Here is a 7,035-nt window from a genome sequence, read left to right as displayed (position 1 = left end):
TATATATATATATATATATATATATATATATATATATATATATATATATTTCTCTCTAGAAAATGAGTTCTCGTGACTCAATGAGACTACCTGTATAAATAAAGGGTAAATGAAAAAATAAAAGTTTAAAATAGAAATACTCACATCATTAGGCCGAGGTTGTGGGTGTGACGTGCACGTTCCTGAGAGGCCACAGACAGAGCAGCTTCAGCTTTTGTTGAGTTCCTGTAGTCCTGCAGTTTTCAAGCTGAAATGAAAAAAACATAATGAATATGAATTGAAACAGGATTTTATACCTGGATTATTGAGCATGGACTTTGTTATAATGAATATGAACTTTACAGTCTATAGTTACCTGTACATATAAACACATGGAGGTATCTCACCTTGTTACTGACAATAAAATATGTAAATTTATGAACTCTAATGAACTTATAATGATGCATCTACTCTTTGAAGGTGAACTGATGGTACCACACCATCTCTCAGTCGGACAGTTTGATCAGTTTTATCAAAATCCTCCTGTTTAAAATCCTCACTGCTCAGATGAATCCTCCTCAAAGATACTTCCACCTCTTCCTCAAATCTTTTTCTTTGGGAGACCTTCAAAATGAAAACAGGAGATTTGTGTCCACACAAAAACATTGTACAAAGGAGGTCAATCTTATTTTCTAACAACTTCCTATATTCTCCCTATTTTTAATTTTTAAACTTCTTAGAATTTAAACAAAACAACAATTTTGATGCATATCTGTTGATAATATCAGATCTCTCTTGTAAATGAGTCCTCGAGGCTCAATGGGATTACCTGTCTAAATAAAGGTTGAATGAATGAATAACGAACTAAAGCTACTGAAATAGTGAGTATGCTTGTTAGAAAAATATTCCTGTCATCAGATCTCAGTTAGCTTCATTGCAGCTGAACATAACATCAGCTGGTGGACATAAATACAGTACAGTAATATTCTATTCACAAAATAATAACAATAATATGTTCATCTTACTTGTGAAAAGTTATCTCCTGAGACCTGACGTCAACAGTCCATCGATTTGAAAAGAAATAAGCTGCGAAGTGCTGAAACATATTCTGCTCTTCTGCTTTAACCAAATAAGAAGGACGACTGCTCCAAGATGGCTGCCGAATTTCCTGCGCCGCAGCAGCCAATGCTGGATCTAGTGATTATATATCTGTGGTTATTATCATCAAGCTGCTGACTGGACCTGCTGACAAGACCTGCTAATGCTGCTAACAAGATCCTCCATCTGCCTGCACATACAGTACGGACCCGTTCGGTTCCGCGGGGAAACCTGGGATGTTTTGTGTCTGCTGGACCCGGTTCTGGACTGCGGTCTGTGAGGGCAGCTGCTGACCAGACCTGCTAAGCTGCTAGCAAGATCATATTGCTAACAGAACAGAATGTTGAAAGAACCTCACTGCTAACCGAATCACACTGGAGATGTTTTTTTTTTTTTCCCTTTCAACTCTGGCGCCTTGTATTTTAGTAGTATTTTTTAGTATGTTTTTTTTTTTTAAATTTTTTTGGTTTTTTGTTCTTTTTTTGTATTTTTTTTGTTTTTTTTGCTGCTTTTTTTGTTTTTTTTTTTTTTTTTTTTTTTTGGCAAGTTGAGATGGTTCTTCTCGTCCTAAGCATTTCATTGCATTGTTGACCTTGTGTTGATTTTGCATATGACAAATAAACCTAACCTGAACCTGAACCCCTATTGTGAGGAGTGATAGGGCAATCTGCATATGTACCTAGCTTACCTCAGCTTTATAACTCAAACCCCACACACACTGTTCTTTGAAACGAGAAATCTCCTCGGATGAGAAGCGAAACGCCTTCAGCTACAGAATAGAAGTCCATTTGTTTTTGTCTTGAACTGTTTGGAATTTACCATGTCCTGGATGACTGAGAATCTTCACCAGCGTGTTGGCGTGCGTGCGTGTTCATTTGTCTATAGCATTAGCAATATACCTCATGAATCAGGATTTTTATGAAACTCTCAAAGCAATCATTAGATGAACATCTAGAACTATTATTACAATTCAAGATGGCCTCCACAGCCAACTGACCTTAGGAAATTCAAAAATTATGTTGCAGTCAATTTTACGGACATTGAGCTAAGATGTGGTGTGGTGAAGGCTGACCATCATCCCCAACACGTATGAGCACAACATATTGCAGAACAGTTTTCTTAAAACATTGGAATCGGTTAGAAGCATAAACACTACTGTCCCGTTTCCAAATATTTCCCAAACCACTGGATAGATTTTAATGAAACTCTCATTGGACAAACAATTACAACTGATGAACTTATGGAGTCAAAACCCCATTCAACAAAACCCCACAACTAATTGATATTGGCAAACACAAAAATGGCTTTTCCTCAGTCAGTGTTACAGATATACAGACATTAACAGGGGATATGCATTCCTACAGGGGATGAGTAACTTTAAACCAGAAAATATCAGCTGTGTTCCTCAGAAATGCTTCAATTTTTTTAAGATTGCTTTCCAAACACCTCAGTGTCAAAATGACAAATCTGATAACCCATAAATAGTGAAGTGGTTTGGATTGGGCTTGCCTTTTTCCTGTGGAATTACACAGACTATACACAGATATACTCTTTGGACAAGAATCATACAACGCAAGACAAAAGTGGCTCTGCAGGTTTGCTTTGGTAACCTCGACGTCTATAAACTGCGTTTTATGTAACGGTCTTTTTGTTCTTGAAAGTGACCTGGTCCGTCTACGATAAAGCACCTCTCAGTGTGACACGAGACTGAACAACGACGACTGCTTGCTGTCCCTGGAGGTGGAGACGAGAACACGAATCTTGTTTTAGTCCAAGTCTCCTTGTAGTTCCATTAACATGGTTTGGTACCAGAAGCAGAACCTGGCGTCAGACTGCAGTTTTACACAGAGAGGGGTAAGTTATAGGGACAACTCCCCCCACAGCAACTTGAGAGCCTGGATAAAGTCGCCAAGGAAACTGTGCCATGGCTGTTAGGCTTGACCTGTTGTCTCCTTAATAACTGACTGATAATGGATATGATGGATGGAGATTATGACCTTTAGGAACATATTTTTTAATGGATTCAGACACTTTACTGGTTCTGTGTGGGCATTTTTTTTATATATTCACATTTGATAATTTAAGGGCTTATTTGAACTAAACACAGTGATGATTTATTTTGCAGCTGTCTTGTCTAAGAGGACTTATCTGCCGTGTAGTTCCTGATTACCTTAGCATGAATATTTAGCATTATTGACAATCAAATTAAATTATGCTGAACATTCTGACAGAGTTGCGTTATGTAAACGGTTACAGCCTAAGTCTTAAATGCTTCTTTATAAATTTATTTGTGGATTTGCAGGATTTTGTAAAATTGGCATTAAAAAAAATTGCCTTTTGTGTTTTAATGTTGGCCTCCTTTTCTCCAAGGATCCCAGTGATGCAACAAAAAGCGTTGGTTCAGGTTCAAGTCCCCCCATGGTGGGACTAACCACATGTTGATTTTTTTGCATGCCACACTTTTTTATTGGGGATGCACATTTTAGACAAGAAATTAAAACTTTGTATTTTTGTTATTTATTTATTTATTTATTTAAATAAATATCCATTCATTCATGTACAGAATGTGTGCAGCTGTTAATCCTGTTAGGGATGTTCATGCAATTCATTTTCACTGGTTTAGTGGAAATAATGGGTGTACACTTTAAAGCTGAGGAGTTTCACCATGACCAAAGTTTTCACTTCCTAACCCTTTCAAAATAAAGTATGATGGCAGAAACACACAATGGGAAACAACTTTGCACGCAAGCATGGGCGTAAAAAAAAATCAAAATAAAGACTGAATGAATGAATGAAAAAAGATAAATTAATACAATAAAACAAAAAGCCAGTGTTGACAGTCGCATCAATTTTTTGACTTCACCCATTTTAAACTACAAGGATTAAAAAATCACTGACTCTCCTAGAATATACAATCCTATTAAAGAAACAGACTCCATTTAATAACAGAGTCCCATTTGTTAAAGGACAACTCCTCAAGTGTTATTTACTTATCAGCTGCTTGTTTTTGTTTAGGATCAACTACATTATAAACTGTCAAGTTGTTACAGACACAAAGTCAAAGAAGCTGAGCAGTGATGTTTACCTTAGAAAAGGTGAACAGACAGAAGGCCGGCTGACAAAATCTAACTCTGCAAAGCCCCCTGCAGGGCTGGAGGAGTCGTGACGCCATGGGCTTCCTCCACCTCCAACCAGTTTAGCATCTGCTGCCCAGCAGAGACCAGGAACTCTGATATTGACTAGACTAAAAACACGCACTGATGCTTGTTAAAGGGTACACGACAAATGGCAACATGTATGGTGCCATTTGAGGAAGGAACACCTTGTATAGCTGTGTGGAAGACTGCCATCACTTATTTATTTCAATTGTACTTCAATATACATTGATACTCAAAGATTTTTGTGGCATTTGCTGCCTTTATGGAAATGAATAAAATAACCTAAACAAATAAAATAAATTCTAGATTCTGAGATGTGAATGACTTTGTTGAAGAATGATTTGTAAATTGGATTGTTAAAGGTAAAAACAAGCAAAACAGAACCTAAATTAGTAAAACATTAGCTAAAAGTTAAAAATAAAAATATATTATTTTAAACTAACAGTAGCAAAATAGTAGCTAATAGCTAAAATTATTGAAAGAATTACAATTGAAAGCTTTATTTAACAAAACGGTTAAAAGTTTTAAGTTTGCAAAATGTTAGCTAAAAGCTAAAATTATCCAAACTGCTGCAAAAAGCTAAAAATCAGTAAAACTGTTCAAAAACTAGAATTAACAAAACCTATTAAAAGTTAAAAATTAGCAATACCATAGCTAAAAACAAGAATTTGCCAAGCCATAGCTAAAAGATAACATTAGGGTTTAGGGATAAACGGTAGCAAAATAAAATAAAGCAAGAATAGAAAAGCAATAGCTCAATACTCAATGCTCAGTGAGACTAACCTGTATAAATAAAGGTTGAATTAAAAAAAAGAAGCAAATGCATCTCAAAAAACAGTAGCCAAAAGCTAAATACAGCTGTATCTAAAACTTAAAAGTGGCTAAATTGTAGCTAATATAGCTAAAATCTAATCAAAGCATAAGAAGACAAAAACAGATGAAGTAATTTAAAGAATACAGAGAATTATGTTCTAGAAAATAATAGAAGATAAATCTAAATGTATTTATATAGGAAATAGTTTTGAAAGAATTAATATTTAAAAAAAATACAAGCTAAAAGTCTAAAAGCTAAAAGTTAGAGCACACTGATAAAGTGAGCAAGCCAAACTCTTTTTTTTATATATGAATGGTTAAAATAACACAAAGTATGCAGAAGTCGTTTGAATTCAAAAATATCAAAGTATTGAAGAGACTATAAATTGGAGAACAACAAATGTCTCTCTCTTACAGAGTTCCGACTAAGTGAGCATTTTTCGTGCCTTATTGTTGTGTTTTTAGTGTTTCATGCAGATGTTAAGCTCTGGCTGCACCAAATCAACTTGCTGATCATTGCTGAGCATCGTTATGTTAAAATAGGAAATTATGGCTCCGTTGACTCAGTGATTTATTTATACTTGTGTAAAATTCAGGACTGAAAAAGGTCATTTGAATACCAGAACTTCCAAGAGGAAGCAGCAGACTGGGGGTCATCCGGAGTCGTTCTGTAGCTTCGTTTTTTCAAAACTCTTAAAAATTGCACTCGACGTTTCAGAATGTCTCTTTGACTGGTCTTTCAGGGTCCACAGCCCTGTTTTCTACGGTGGCATTTCTAAGAAAAGTCTGAAGCCCCCTGGCCAGTGGGCCATAGAAAACGAGATAAAACCGTCTCCACGAGTTCAGCTACAGTCATGTAGAGGTTTTCAAAAATGCTGACAAGTTCAGAGTGACTGAAGTTGCCTCAACTCAGAAAACTCAGAAGTTGTGAAAAATGAGCTGACACTTGAATCAACTTTAATGGAGTTAGTAACTTCTTGAACATCATTGAATAAACCAGATTTTTCATATTTCCACTGTATTCATCTGCGACTCAGCCTTTTCAGGGCTTTATAGCCTCCATGTTCAACCTCTTGGGCTTTCGTGTGCTGGCTGTCCCCCTTTGTCCGTGGTTTAAATCTGCCAGAAGCATATGATCATGTTATCATCTGAGGATCTGCTCTTTACATGCAAAACAGTGCTGAATCAGTTCTCAAGTGCCTGAAAAGGCTGAAATCTTGCTGTGGAACTTGAGTTTTAAATGATGTGTCACAGTGCAGGTTTTATGTGTTCTTGGCTGAAAAAACTATGATCTTTCCAGCTAAAAATTGGTCTGGAATAACCTTTAACTTTCAGTAGATATTAATTTTGAGTATTTCAGTTTTTCTTTTCTTAACTTCGTTGATGACAATCGCTGATTCAACATTTCCACTATTCTCTTGTTTAGTTTTTTTTTGTGCATTTTTTAACCAGTCTAACTTTGTTTTTTTTTTAAACCATTTGTACAGTATAGCAAATTGTCCAGGCCATTCATTCAGGCGATGGATGCTATGACTTTTATTTTTGTACTGTTGGTACTTTTCCAAAAATGTAGTTTTATTTACAAATGTTACAAATTCAGCAGCTTCTACTTCAGCATACTTGTTCAGTTTTTGTTTTGTTATACTGTGTTTAGCTTTTAGCTAGCATTTTGCTTCTTTTAGTTTAAACCTAGCCTCTTCTGCTTTTAAACTACCTTTTGCTACTTTTAGCATATAGCAAAACTTTTGGTACTTTTAGCTTTTAGCTAAACTTTTGCTATTTTTAGTTTATAATTAGCCTTTGAATATCTTTAGCTAGCCTTATGCTATTTTTAGTCTTGAGCTAGTCTTTTAATTGTTTTTTCTTCTTTTGACTTGCCTTTTGCTACATTTAGCTTATAGCTAAACTTTTGCTACTTTTAGTTATAATTAGCCTTTGGATATCTTTAGCTAGCCTTATGCTATTTTAAGCTCTAGCTAGTATATAT

At 35.5% G+C, this 7,035-nt stretch overlaps 1 protein-coding gene across 1 annotated transcript in view; it reads left to right on the top strand.

The window, feature by feature from the left end:
* mcama (melanoma cell adhesion molecule a) overlaps positions 1-7,035 on the top strand; it is an 83,953-nt gene that overhangs the window by 25,411 nt on the left and 51,507 nt on the right. The gene's annotated exons all lie outside the window — the stretch shown is intronic.

Source organism: Nematolebias whitei, chromosome 14 (genome assembly GCF_014905685.2).
Source record: "Nematolebias whitei isolate Nwh7 chromosome 14, NemWhi1, whole genome shotgun sequence".
In the NCBI taxonomy this organism is placed as follows: domain Eukaryota; kingdom Metazoa; phylum Chordata; class Actinopteri; order Cyprinodontiformes; family Rivulidae; genus Nematolebias; species Nematolebias whitei.
The sequence above is the reverse complement of the archived record's forward strand: the minus strand, read 5'-3'. Positions and strand labels throughout refer to the sequence as shown.